Below are 14,835 nucleotides of genomic sequence, written 5' to 3'. Positions count from 1 at the left end.
CTATGAACATGATTTGTTCTGTGAGTTTAACTTTTCCTATATATGTGATGGTATGTTTTTAACTTTTCCTATATATGTGATGGTATGTTTGTCTCCATTGGGTAGAGTGACATATGAATGGGTAATGGGATGTGATGTATGAAATAATGATTGATGACATATGATCTGATGCACCACTGTCTATGATCCACTTAGAGACATTTTGAGAAGATTTAGGAAGGATGTTACCTACCACTAAAGCTGCAGTAGCATGGTATTGACCTTCTGATACAGCATTTGTATTGTGGACATTTGTCATGAGAATTTTAATGATTTGTTTGCACTGGTCACTAATAAGATCCACTCACTGAGATGGCAATTTCATTCTCTTGATTACTACTCTTAGTTACTTGATTTATTGTGTAGCATTTGTTGTTATAATTCCGTCTTTGCCTCTTGTGTGGATTGTTTAGATTTTCCATGTAGTTTATAGCACTTGTCAATCATATGATTGTCTTTTTTTACAATAGTTACAGAACAAAGCCTTTTGACCAGTGTTGACAGATGTATAAGGAAAATTTTGTATGGTAGGAAAGGATGGAGGAGTTGACAATATAGGTGCAGCTATTGATGGGATAAATGGAGGTATAGAAACGGAACTTCGAAGTACTGTAGATGGTATGAGAAGCTTAGCTTGAGACAATGAATTTGATAGTCCTGGTGTTTGCTAACCAGTTTGAATTGGACTTGATACTTTTGTGTCAGCTTGAGAAAAAGTTGATGGTTCTGGTACATTTAACCATTTGAATCAGACCTCGTGCAAATGTACCAGTTTGAGAGAAAGTTGAGGTTTGTCTCATGTAGTTCGCAACTTCTAAGAGTGTTGTATTCACCATGGTTGTATTTGTGACTTGAATATCTTGGGGATCGATTCGTTCCGATACCATGAAATAATTTATGTATATCTTGTGTTTGCAGATTACAACATGAATATCAAGATCAAGAACAATGAAGAATAGAAGAAGATGGACAGAGAAGAAAGCTGAATCAAACTTGTTCATTCAACTCGAAGAAACTAACTGCCATATTGGCTTATATATGTACAGAGATTAGATTGGTCTAAACGTTCATAATAGAATGACCTCATAAAGAAAGATAAATAAATAAAAGAACAAATATTCAAATAGAAGAGCTGAATAAAGCCCGTGAACAAAAACGCAATGTCACGCCCCTCTCTCCTAAGGTATACCGAAGTGTACCTATACCACAGGAACGTGACCGGCAGGGGACACCCCGTCCGCCGAACCTGATCCCAACTCATACAATTAAACTCAATAAAATAAATTGTAATAATAATAATCATACTAGCTCCCACAATGTATAATAATCAGTACTGAACCCAAAATACCATACATACCACCACCTAAATCACTTGAAATACCGGAGTATGAATACATCAGCGGAATAATAAAATATATCTACCCGATATCAAACCCAGTAATAAAATATACAAATACAATACAAAAGGTTCCCACACACCAGCTCACGCATCCCGCCGCTGACCGCCATCACCTACATCCAACTCACCTGAAAGGGGATAAAGAAGAGGGGTGAGCCACAAAGCTCAGTAGGGCGTAGAGAGGAAACGCCAATATCCATAAATAATAATGATAAATCCAGAAATGAAATGCATAGTATGCAATACAGGAAATATACATCCATCAGTAAGTCAACCAAATAGCACAATAGCCGATAAGGCTAAGCAACACTGGAACCACCCACACTGGTCTCCAGAAATCCATACACCAATCCAATCAAGTGAAATGGTAGCCGATAAGGCTATCCAACACTGTAATCACCACATCAATCTCCAACAATCCATCACACCCCTGGACCCACCCTAATCCCCGTAGGGTGTCTCCCAGTCCAGGTCCACACCGAAACTGGATGAGGATCGGGTATCCCGATAGCATAGCCTACACCAGAGGGCGTCCCCTGTGATGCACCCCATCTCAGACGGTCCACCGATATATATCCGGTCTGTATATGTATATATATATATATATCATCCATCAGAAATCCATATCCGATCATTTAGGCGCCTATATGGGCCTACAATCCACATCCACATCCACATCCACATCCAACACCTCCAATCACCTCACTCTCAGAAAACATACCAACAGTTATATATATATATAACAGAGAATATAAATCAACATACAAACAGGTCGTATTTCCACCCCCGGAAACTGACAAAACCATAATATCACCAGAGTCCGTAAAACCGGAACTCTAAAGTCACATGCAAGAGTAAGGAAACCCCTACCTCGATAGCGGTACACAAAATAATTAACCGTCTACAGCCTCAAGTCCAACTCCTCGATCACCTATACCAATATACCAATTTCATACTGATTAATAATCAATCACAATTTGTACAAATCCACATTATCCTTTTACCCTTGAAAATGAACTTGCCATTTTACCCTTGGAGGTGAAATTACCAATTTTCCCCTTTATCAATATTACCAAATTACCCTTGATTAAAATTAAAAAATATCACTAACATATTTCATTGAGTTGCATGCATGCAACCCGATCACCAACTCGGTCACTATTCATACTATTCATTCGACAACCACCAATGGCACCACCGTGGGTATGGTTGTGTTCGTATCATTGTCGTGATTATTATGATTGTGATTCAGCGATCCAACGTCAACCATACAAACTGGTATGACGAGTCAAAGATTCCATGAAATCTCGATCAACTATTCTAAATTCAATAAACTTATTTAATAATAATACATTTTTATAAATCTCTATGTATTATCAATATCTATATAAAATATTCATTCAATTAATATTATATTCTCTAATTAATGAAAAACTATATTCTAGTTTCGTATTATACCTCCATGTATACCATACATATATGCATATTTAAGACGAAATTGCCAAGATGCTCCAACGCTATTCTGTATGGATCCAAAAACATCGCCAACACGTTCAGAACAACGAAACAAGTTAAAATAGAACTTCGGGGTCGTCGGAAAATGAAATTCCAGCCGGATCAAAACCGGGTCAAATTGACCCATTTCGGGTCAAACTCGAATCTCCGGCATCCGGGGTTTGTTTCACCCGAAAATTAGTTGGCCTAAGTGCTCCTCAATCCGGTGAGTTGAATGGTGGTGACGACGAGCTGAATGGTGGCCAGAGTTGGCCGGATCGACCACTTTTACCTTGTGGTTGCCGTGAGTTTCCAAACTCGATTCTGGTGGCTACAGTCGACGAAACTTGCTGAGACTCATTGGGTTTTGCTCCTGGAAGTCCAAGCTTTATTTTGGTGGTAACGGCATCTCGTTTGGTGAACGGACGATGAAGTTGCCATTCTTGGCTAAGCGTCGCAGGGAGAGAGCTAAAGGAGAGCACAGTTCACTTTTGTTTTCTTCGATTCTTCTTCCTTTCTTTTTCTTTATTTTTCTTTTATTTGTATTATATTTGTCTTTTCACCGAAAGTGGCATATTTTTTTATTATTATTATTATTTTAAACTACATCACACTTTCGGTTGAGTAATATTTGTCAATCATGATTATATATATATATATATATATATTCCAATTACCCTAATTTCTTCTAAATACTAATTTTAACCTCTTAACAATTTGTACATTCAATTTAACCCTTATTGAAAATTTCACTTTAATTCGTTTTAAATGTTGGGGTATTACACGCAACATATTACTAAAAGATGTCAAACATTAACCATTCCAAAATGTTGCGTCTTGACAGCAGCAAAGAGGAACTTTGTGTCTTCACAAAAAAAAACCCTAGAATTCAAAAGATTCGAGAGACAACTGGATGAAAGTGCGAATACGATGGAGGCAAGGTTGTTAGCTGGCGCAAAACCAATAATCAAGCTTATCACTTACAAGTGTTTCCCTTTAATTTCGTAGGAAATGGATCTAAATTGGATATTTTAGAGACTTTACAGTGCTGTGAATAGTTTCATCAATAGATGAATAGTACCATCTGGACATGAGTAAAATGTTGCAATTGAGACAAATTCAAATCCGTTCGGACACCTCAGATGTTCGCGAGCTACACTCCGAAAATAGATTTCAAGTTGGGTTTTTGAGCATTTAACAATTATAACTAATGGGGGATGACTTTGTAAGAGTAGATAGGTATTTTTTACTATAGGCAAGAGGTTAAAACCCTAATCTAAGGGTTTTTTCGCTTACATTCCATTAACCACCATAGTTGTAGGAGTAGTTTTATGTTAATTTCTCTCTCTAGATTTCTGTGTGTTTCTTAATTCTTTTCATTGAATTTGTGTAAACATTTATTTAGATGAAAATAATTTTAATGTTTATCACAACAATCATGAGTGACAAGTTCTATCTTTTAGTTTATAATCTCAAAGAGTGGATGTGATGTTTGATTGCTCAAGGTATATGTGTTCATAAAGCCGTAGTTTCGATTTATCTCTTGTGATTTTGTGATAGTTATGCGTTGGATATATTTAAATGAGCATATTATATTGTGATGGATAGATTTGGAGTGTGAATCTAGTTCCACAACCAAGCTAAGCTCCAGGGGGAACATTAATTCATAATGGTGTGTTGTGTTCTAAGCATTCATCGATAGTCTAGAAATTTGGTATGTTTGTATGGAAGTTTTAAACACCCAATGCATGATTTCCCTAATTGTTTGAGCTAATTGTATAGTTATCGATTGTATGAGTTCATTATTGGTTTTCATGAAATTTATGAAATAAGTATGGTAGAGTTATGGTGAATTGGTCTTTGAGTGTGGAATTGGGGTGCTAGCAAAGTCGAGCCTTGTTAGGAATATTAATGCATAAGAATAGATGATCTACATCTAAGCTTTCATCATAGATCAATGAACTCGATGACCTTCATATTTGTATAGAAGTCGTCATGCCCAATTTCCGTTGCACTTGTATGGTTGTTTGATATCACACAATTTCACTATGCATGGTTGTGTATATTTGCAATATTACCTTGAATATGAGAATTGAACATCCATCGAGATAGATTAGAGGCTAGAGCTTTTTACTTAATTGTTTTCATAAATCTTGTTTTAGTTTCGATATAATCTTTCATGCTACCAACTCATTCAGCCCCTCTTTTTACTTTTCAACAATATATTTATTATTCTTTGTGATTATCTTTACTTGTTAATTATTTGTATTCATCCACCAAAATTACATTTGTTTCCCTGTAGATTCGACTCTGGACTCTCGAAAATTACTACTTGGTGTCTGTTGTGCTTAGAATATACATCTATTAGGTATCCCTTTACATGCATTTTCTTGTTTTTTTGAGTGAATTGAGATTGATATTGCCCATGTATTTCATTTGTGCACATTTTAGGTGTTCGAGGCATGCATTGTAGAAACGGAGCAAAATCGAGTCAGAATCAGTCACTTTTAGAGACAGAGCCAAATCCTTATCGATCGGAATTGGAGCCCGCTCGATTGGGCCATGTAAAGCTCAATTTCTATGGTAAAAGCCAAATCCCGATCGATCAAGATATCTAGGATTTGCCTTTTACCATAGACATCATAGGTTGCATGAACTATAGAAATATAAAGGCATGACCCATGCAATCACGACACGATTAATCCACAAATCTTAATGGATCTTTGTCTCTTGAACCCGATTGTTAGGAATAACAGGGGTTAGGGATAGATGCACTTTTGGTGTAACCAGTAATGGAGCATCTAATAGGATAGGGAGACCGATTGTCAATAATGAGGACGTTATTTAGGAGATTAAAGAGCCAAGGGAGTTGAATCGGATAAGGGACGATGAAATTAGTTACCCTAGTACTTTTCATTATTGAGTTCAATCTTGTTCTTGCTTACTTGCTTAATTTAGTTGTTAATCACTTTTTAATATTTGATTTAGTTTAGAACAAATCAAATCAAAACCAATTCGCTTCTCCACTTTAGTACAATTGTAGTTTTGATTGATATAGAATTAAATTGTCAAAATCTCTGTGGGACGATACTCTACTCTCTTTATTACTTGTGCGATTTCGTATATTTGTGAATTTGCACCAACAAGTTTTTGGCGCCGTTGCCGGGGATTGAGGTAATTTTTGTTCTTATTGACTTACGTTAATTATTGTGCTAATTTGGATTTTACTTTCTTGTCTTTCTTTTAGGTGATTCTTCTTCTCTTGTATGAGTTTTGGGAGAAGGACTCTTAGCTTGGATTTAGCAACTCTAGATCCAGAGATTGAGAGAATTCTTTGCCAACTTAGACGGGAACAACCAAATAATCTATTGGAATGCATGAGGGATAACTTGTCGCAAGGTTACAATGGTGTTGAGCCCATTAGAGGTGGAGGCTTGAATGGCAATAGAAATGCTAATGGTGGGAACAAGGCTAACGAGGTGGATGGGCCTCCAAGGCAAAATGACCCCCGCTCTTTGGAAGAGTGTGCTAGGCCTACTTGGGATACCACTCCCTCTAGTATTCAGCATCCCCCAATCAATACTACACACTTTGAAATCAAGCTGGCGATCATAAACATAATCTCCAATTCGGTGGTCTTCTATGGTCTTCCTCACAAAGAGCCAAACATACACCTTTCATCCTTCTTGCACATTTGCACTACTTTTGATATCAATGGAGCTTTGCAGGATGCTATTTTGCTGAGATTATTTCCCTTCTCTTTGAGGGACAAAGCCAAGGCTTGGTTGATGTCGTTGCCTCCAAATTCTATTGGCACTTGGGAGGAGTTGTTGAAGCAATTTTTGAGTAAATCTTTTCCTCCTTCCAAGGTGGTTCAAATTAAGAATGACATCATGACTTTTGCTCAACTTGAATTTGAATCTATCTATGAGACATGGGAGCAGTTCAAAGCTATCATAAGGAGTTGTCCTAATTATGGCCTCCCAGAGTGGGTGGTGTATCAAGCTTTCTATATCGGATTGGGTGTGAGTAGGCAAATGTTGGATGCAGTCGCGGATGATTCATTTATGACTAAATCTCAAGAGGAGGCCCGAATTTTACTTGACAAGGTTGCTAAGACAAACAATTCTTGGCCTACGAAGAGGCTCCCTCAAAGGCAAGGCAATCAAAGAGATAGTGAGTTGATGGCTACCATAACCACTATGGCTAAGAAAATCGATGCTTTGACAATGAACTCCACTCAAGGAGTAAATGCGCTTCAATGATTTTCAAGCATCAAGTGTGATTATTGTAGTGGAGCGCATCAAAATGGGGCATGTCTAATTTCATCTTTTTCAACCCCTATGGAGCAAGTTAATGCTATTGAAGGAGCCAACTTAGGCTGCGAAATGAATCTTATTCCAATTTTTACAATCCGGGGTTCAAAAGCCGTCATAATTTCTCTTGGAGCAACACCCAAAATATTCAAAATCCATAACTTTTATAGCCCCAAGAGAAGACAAGAGACATTGATGAGATGTTCTCAAAGCTAGTTGGAGACTTAGATGCACTTTCAACCCAAACCTCCCAATTCATGACCAAGACGGAGCACTACATGAACAAAACCGATACCGCCTTACAAGCTCAAGCAAATTTGATGCAAAACTATGGAGCTTCTATCCAAAATCTTGAGGTTCAAGTGGGGCAAATAGCTAATACTTTGTCAACTAAAGAAAGGGGTACCTTGCCAAGCCAATCGGAGGTGAATCCAAAAGGGAAGGAGAAGGAGCAATGCTTGGCAATTACACTCCAAAATCGTAATTTGATTAAAACTATTGCTGATCTAGATGTTGAAAAAGTGAAAAAAATTACAGGAAATGAAGTTGCAGGAAGCAAATTCTGGAAAAGGGGTACAGGGGCAAGATCCGATCGATCGGACCCCCACCCCGATCAATTGGTCTAGTGCAATAGTTGTAGATAATGTAAAAAATAGCAGTGTAGGGTAGCCATGGTATGCAGTTGAGCTAGATTGGTCCGACATCCCGACAATTTTGTGAAGCAAGCTCCACGCATTCCAGTAGAAATTTTTCTAGCTCACGATGCCAATGTTGAGCATGAAATTCCTAAGGCAACTCCCCAAGCTGAAATTGAAATGCCAATAGCCAAAGTTGGAGAGCCAAAGAAGAAAAGAAGGAAGACCAAGATGTAGAAGAAGCCGACGAAAATGAAGAAAAATGCTTTTCTTAATGAAGATGTGGTGGTGAAGGCTTGTGCTCATTGCATAGCATCTAGGCCAACAAATGTCAATCCCAATAAGCCATCAAGAGGAGTCTACACCACAACTCCCAAGGACCCCAGTTGATTTTTGACCGGAGAAGTAGGGCTGAAGACTCTAAACTAAGCACTTGTGGGAGGCAATCCTGGTTTTATTGTTCCATCTCTCTCTTTATTTTTGTCATATTTTCACCTATTCCATGCACTAAGGACATTGCATAATTTAAGTGTGGGGGTAGGAATCTAGGATTCTATTTTTAGATTTCTAAAAGAAAAAGAACTATTGACTTCAATGCCTTATGCCATGTCATTCTAGAGCGTATTTGGATGAACTTTGTGATCTTTGATGTGTTGATAGATCTTGTTGTAGGCATCTATCCAATTGAGTTTTTCCTATCTTGAGTTAGTTTCACCCATTGTGCTCTTTTGTGATGTGGAACACTTGTTTGTGGAGTATGAAATATGACGCGACTTTGGGCATTCGTGGTTGTTTGAGATCAATTTGATTTTAAGTAGCAGTACTTGAGCAATGAAAAGAGAAAAATATAGAAGAAGAAAAGAAAAAAAAAAGAAAAAGAAAAAGTTGAGTTTATGAATAATTGGTTTTTTCATGAGTTTCCTGCTGAGTAACTGGGTCTCTTGCCTAGCAAACAGTGAGTTTCACGTAAAAATGTAGGAAATGAATGTTAGAGTACCTTAATGACTAGTTTAACCTCGTAACATTTTTAACTCGAGTAATTAGATCCTTTGTGGTGTCTTAACACCTAGTGCCCTAAGCCAACTGGATTGGAAGTTATTGGTCAAAAACTCGTTACATGAGTCATTTAGAAGGCTTAAAGGGGTTGTGCATTGCGCAAGTCACCTTTGAAAAGAGAAAAAAAAGAAGCAAAGAATGTAAATAAGAATGAAGTTTGAATAAATACTCATTGTATTTGCTTTTTGATTCTTATTGTTCTTGGAAAATTACATGGCCTTTGTTTAGTTCATTATGAAGCCAAACTTGCAAGTGCATTCCATTATGTGCATCATTTCATGATATTCTTTTACATGGTGAATGAGATAAGACTCTTGAAGGATTGCTTTTATTTGTTTGAATGCCCTAATACTTGGTTTGTTAGTGTGGATAGGGTTGCAATTGTAAGTTCATTTTATACTCTTGTTGATGACAAGAACTTTGGCATTGTAGTTGTTTAATGTTTGTGGGTATCATTCTTGTAAATCCTCAAGAGACACAACTCCTTCTACTAGGGACACCTAGGGGTTTAAAGACTTGTGGTACATGCTAAGTGTCATCGTGAGCCCTACAAAAGTGGCATCGATTAGTTTCTTAATCTGCATTAGTGCTAGTTATTTTGTTTTTCATTTGAGCATCAATGAAAATCATTTCTTCATTCTCAACTTGCTCGAGGGCGAGCAAAGATTAAGTGTGGGGGTGTTTGTTGTGCCTAGAATATACATATATTAGGTACCCCTTTACATGTATTTTTTTGTCTTTTTGAGTGAATTGAGAATTGATATTGCCTAAGTATTTCATTTGTACACATTTCAAGTGTTTGAGGCATGCATTGAAGAAACGGAGCAAAATCGAGTCAGAATCGGTCACTTTCAGAGACAGAGCTAAATCCCAATTGATCGGGATTGAAGCCTGATCGATCGGGCCATGTAAAGCTCAATTTCCAGATTCCATTTCCGATCGATCAAAACTATTCCCAATCAATCGGAGTTACTATTCACAGCACAGTAAATTTCACGAAAAAGTCTCGAATTCAAGTGGGTTTGAGCCAAAACGACCCCAACTTGTTAGAGAAACGACATAGGGGCTTAAGGAGGTATAAAAGGGTAGTTTTAGGGTTTTAGAGACATTCTCTCCCACTTGGATTGATCTTGGAGGCTAGAGTTTTGGAGCTCTCAAGGAGGAAGCCATTGAAGCATGGAGAAGAAGGGGGTTTCTTCTCTCCTCTTTTATCCTGGGTTTTATGGTTTACTTTCATTTTATATGATGTTTCTTGACTCCATGAGTGGCTAGATTCTCTTGCTAGTGTTCGAATGTAACCTAACTTTGATGATTCAATAAACTTGGCTTTGATTTCTCTTGATTTCTCTTGATTTCTATCTATTGTTGATTGTTTATGGGTGTGCTTAATGCTTTTGGATGTTTGCTCATCATTCAATTGATTCGTTACCTATATTGAGACTGGAAGGAGATATCTAGGATTTGCCTCTTATCATAGATATCGCAGGTTGCATGAACCATAGGAATATAGGGGCATGACATGCAAATGCTACACAGTTAATCCACAAATCTTAATAGATCTTTGTCTCTTGAACCCGATTGTTAGGAATAATAGAGGTTAGGGATAGAGACACTTTTGGTGTAACCAAGCATTGAGCATCTGATAGGATAAAGAGACCGATTGTCAACAATGAGATAGTTATTTAGGAGATTAAAGAGTCAAGGGAGTTGAATCGGATAAAGGACGGTGAAATTAGGTACCCTAATACTTTTCATTCTTGAGTTCAATCTTGTTCTTGCTTACTCGCTTAATTTAGTTGTTAATCACTTTTTAATATTTGTTTTAGTTTAGAACAAATCAAATCAAAACAAAACTAATTCGCTTCTCCACCTTAGTACAATTGTAGTTTTGATTGATATAGAATTAAATTGTCAAAATCTTTGTGGGACGATACTCTACTCTCTCTTTATTACTTGCACGATTTCATATATTTGTAAATTTGGACCAACAATGTCGATGAATCATACATAGTGAAAAAAAAAAGATGATTGTGCAATATTCCATAGAGCGTTCCAGGTCATTTTGTGGTTCCATCTATGACCTGTTTGGCCGGACTAGATCATTTTTGTCTATAAATTTAGTAGGTGGTCATGTTGCTCTCCATGAAGTGGTACCAATTAGCTTCATATATATTCTGAATTCACGTCTAGAATTCATCCATCACACTTTTTTTTGACATGTATGTATAGAATATGTGCTGTGCCAGACCACTATGCATTATTAGTTTGTTTTTTTCAAAAGCAGATTCAGAGTATGATGTTATTGATGTGAAGGACGCCTAGTCTTTTGACACATATAGAATATGTATCATTTATGCACCTTCCAGTTCGAACTTCACATCATCAGCAGCTGCAATTTGTTAAACGAAGCCATAAGGTAATTTATTTATATTTTGGCTCTTCAATGTCCATTATTATTTTTCTTCCTTTAACTTAAGCCACACACGAAATGTTAGACACAATTCAGTAAGTACCATAGTATTTAGATATACTTATTATAAAAAATATATATTATTTGAGTATATATTATTTGGCTCCAATTCAATAAAGACAGAAAATCTTCCAACTCCTCCTGACCAAAATTAAATAGGGAAAATTAGAGATAAGTCTCTCAAATAAATGTTGGAATAATTACTAATAAAGACAAAATTGGAAAGACATGTTCCAATAAGGACAACCAAAAAAATTTATTAATATGGATACAATTCATTAAATTACCTATATATATTCCTTTTCATTTGATAAAATTTCCTAACAATCTATGCTTTTTCTTTTCCACTTTTCTCCATGCACATGACATTATCAGTTTTGACTTTTTTTTTTCCTTATATTTTGCGAAACTTCAAACTATTTATCTCTCAAAATAAATGACGAAATTTGAATATTTTAAATCAATGTGAAAAACTCTTTAAAACAAGATTCATTATCGATATATTTTAAGATAAAAAAAAATCGCATAGAAATTTAATACAGATAAATTTATCTACAGTGCAAATAGTTTATCATTAGGGCAGATGAATTTCAACATATAATAATCATAAAAATTTATTTACAGTGCATATAATTAAGTGCAATGTAAATAAATTTATTTTTGGTGCAGATAAATTTCAATATATAATTGTGGACGCAAAAATCAAACAACCCACATATCAGTTTCTGGCACAGCTGACGAGCAGCAAGTCTCCAAGAAATCCTGCAGGAACAAAAGAGAAGGGGGCCCTTCCGTGGCCTAAAGGCACTCAGACGCGCAAGTAAGAACTCTTCAGAGAATCAAAGTGGAATGGAAGTAAATTTTAGGAACTGTGTAGTGTACCTTGACATATCCCTAACCTCCTTTATATTGGAGTTGACAGGATGATCCGATAAAAGTATTTGAAATTGAGTATCATGGTAGTTAGATCAAATCTCCCTTGATCCCTGATCCTGATCTTCTTTGCATTTGAACATTTGTTAGCTTGAGGATAAGTCTTCTCTTCCCAACGTCTCAGTTTGAGGATAAGTCTCCTCTTTCCAACGTCTTAGGTTGACCTGGCATGACCCAACCTGTCATGCTGACTTGGCTTTGAGCTATTTTATTTATCCACAATAATAATCATAACAAAATCACAACAAATAATGTTGATAAACTAACTTATACAAATTTAATTCAGATAAATTTCAATATATACTAAACATAACAAAATCACAACAAATAATGCAGATAAACTAACGCATATAAATTTAGTATAGATCAATTTCAACATATACTAACCGTAACAAATAACAAAACCACAATAAATAATACATATAAATTTATTGTAGCTAAATTTCAATATATATTAACCACAAGAAAACCACAACAGATAATGCAGATAAATTTAGTGTAAAATTATGTTTATACGATTCACAGCTCCCATGTGCAAACTTTGAGATTTGATTTGACCTCTACAATTTTTGAACCTCTAAAAATATATTAGAGATAATTTTGCGGGTCTTAGAGTCTTCTTTTGATTGCTTAAAAATCATCTAAATCAGAGCTCAAACAAGTGAGTTATAGTTGTCCAAACACACTGACATCGAATACAATGATGTCATAAACATAATTCTAATGCGCAAATTTTGAGCCTCAATTTCACCTCTGAAATGTTCGAATCTCCAAATATGAATAAGACATAATTCTATGAATCATAGAGATTTCTTTCAAACGCCATAAATATCGTCTCAATCAGAGCTCAAAGAAGTGAGTTATGACTGTCTGAACACATTGACGTCGAACACATTGTTGTCATAAACATAGCTCTGATTCACAAACTTTGAGCCTCGATTTGACCTTAAAATTTTTGAATATCCAAAAATATATTAGACATAATTTTTTGGGTATTTGAGTCTTATTTTGAACGCCATAAAAGTCATCTCAATTAGAGTTTAAACGAGTGAGTTATGGCTATCCGACCACACTAATTTTGGAAAAGATATTTGATTGTTGAAATTTAGAAATAAAACAAGGGTTGAGGTTACTTTGATCAATAAAAAAGATATTTTAAATAATTTTTCAATAGAATAAATCTTATATACTTATGAAACTTATGGGTTAAAAGAAAATTAGAGTGGAAGTATTGGAATAAAAAGTTATTTTGGGGGACCTATTGCTAACTAACCCTTTAAAGTTGTGTTCCAATAAGGACATATAAATAAGTTTTGTTCCATAAAGTTTAAAATTATACTTCATAAAAGGACAAAAAGTTAAAATAATTTATTTTATTATCTAAAATACCCTCATTTTTCCTAAAGGACTTGTAGATCTAAACTTATCGACAAAACATGATTTGATCATTGGATTTTCGTTTCTCCTTTGTTATTCTCCTTTGTTTTTGATCATATTAGTATTTTCGACAGTTTCTATGGTGTTTTTTTTTTGTGATTTTTTCATTCTGATTATGTTGTATTCGAATTTGGATCTACTCATCTTCATAGCGGAGCTTGTAGATCTTGCTATTCTCCTTCAATTGTCGTCACATAAGTGCTTTCGACAGTTTTATGTTGTGATTTTTATGGTTTTTTAAGACCTATTTATGATATATTCGAATATGAGATTTGGTGATATATTATCTATTTCGACCTCCTGATATGTTATCTGTTTTATTATATCTATTTTAAGAATTTGATACATGTCCTAATGTCATCTGTCTTAGTAAAATGTTATATGTCATGTAAAAACATCGTTTGTTCTTAATGAAATGTTATATGTTGAAAGACTGAAACATGAGAATGCCATTTCACAATGCCACCACAATGAAGGTTGAAACACAATAATTTCATTTAGTAAGGACACCACAATAAAGATTGATAAATTGAACAAATAGATAAGATATTAAATGAAATGTTATTTGTTTGAAGACTGAAGCATGAAAATTTCATCTATTAATATCGCCACAATGAAGGTTGAAATACAAGAATTTCATTTAGTAAGAGCATCACAATAAATATTGATAAATTGAACAAACAGATAAGATATTAAAAATATATAATATCAGCATATCAAAAACAGATAAAATAAGCTAATATAATATAAATATATCCAAAACAAATATAATATCAGCTAATCCAAAACAAATATAATATTAACATATCCAATTTCAAATACATCATTAGCAGAACGAAAAGAAACTACAAAAAATACCAAAAATAGGTATGTGATGACAATCAAAGCATCACATTTTCATGTTCGTTCTCTATTTCTCTCTCTTGATCAAAAGCTCAGCTTGAAGATCTGTCTCTTATGCACGTGTAGATCCGATCGAGGAAGAAGAGTCTAGAAGAACTTCAATCAATAGAAGAGATGAGGAACTTTCGTTGGTTATGACAATGTAGGATATGA

General features: G+C 35.3%; 1 long non-coding RNA gene across 1 annotated transcript; it reads right to left on the bottom strand.

The window, feature by feature from the left end:
- Positions 1 to 1,525: 1,525 nt before the first annotated feature.
- Positions 1,526 to 3,513, bottom strand: LOC119981377. The gene is made up of 3 exons (XR_005464110.1): positions 2,897 to 3,513; positions 2,309 to 2,369; positions 1,526 to 1,566 (listed from the first exon to the last, which is right to left on the bottom strand). It is a non-coding gene; the product is annotated as an uncharacterized LOC119981377 (long non-coding RNA).
- Positions 3,514 to 14,835: the final 11,322 nt, after the last annotated feature.

This window comes from Tripterygium wilfordii, chromosome 16 (assembly GCF_013401445.1).
Source record: "Tripterygium wilfordii isolate XIE 37 chromosome 16, ASM1340144v1, whole genome shotgun sequence".
In the NCBI taxonomy this organism is placed as follows: Eukaryota; Viridiplantae; Streptophyta; class Magnoliopsida; order Celastrales; family Celastraceae; genus Tripterygium; species Tripterygium wilfordii.
Note: the sequence above shows the minus strand (reverse complement) of the source record. Positions and strands in the feature narration are given on the sequence as shown.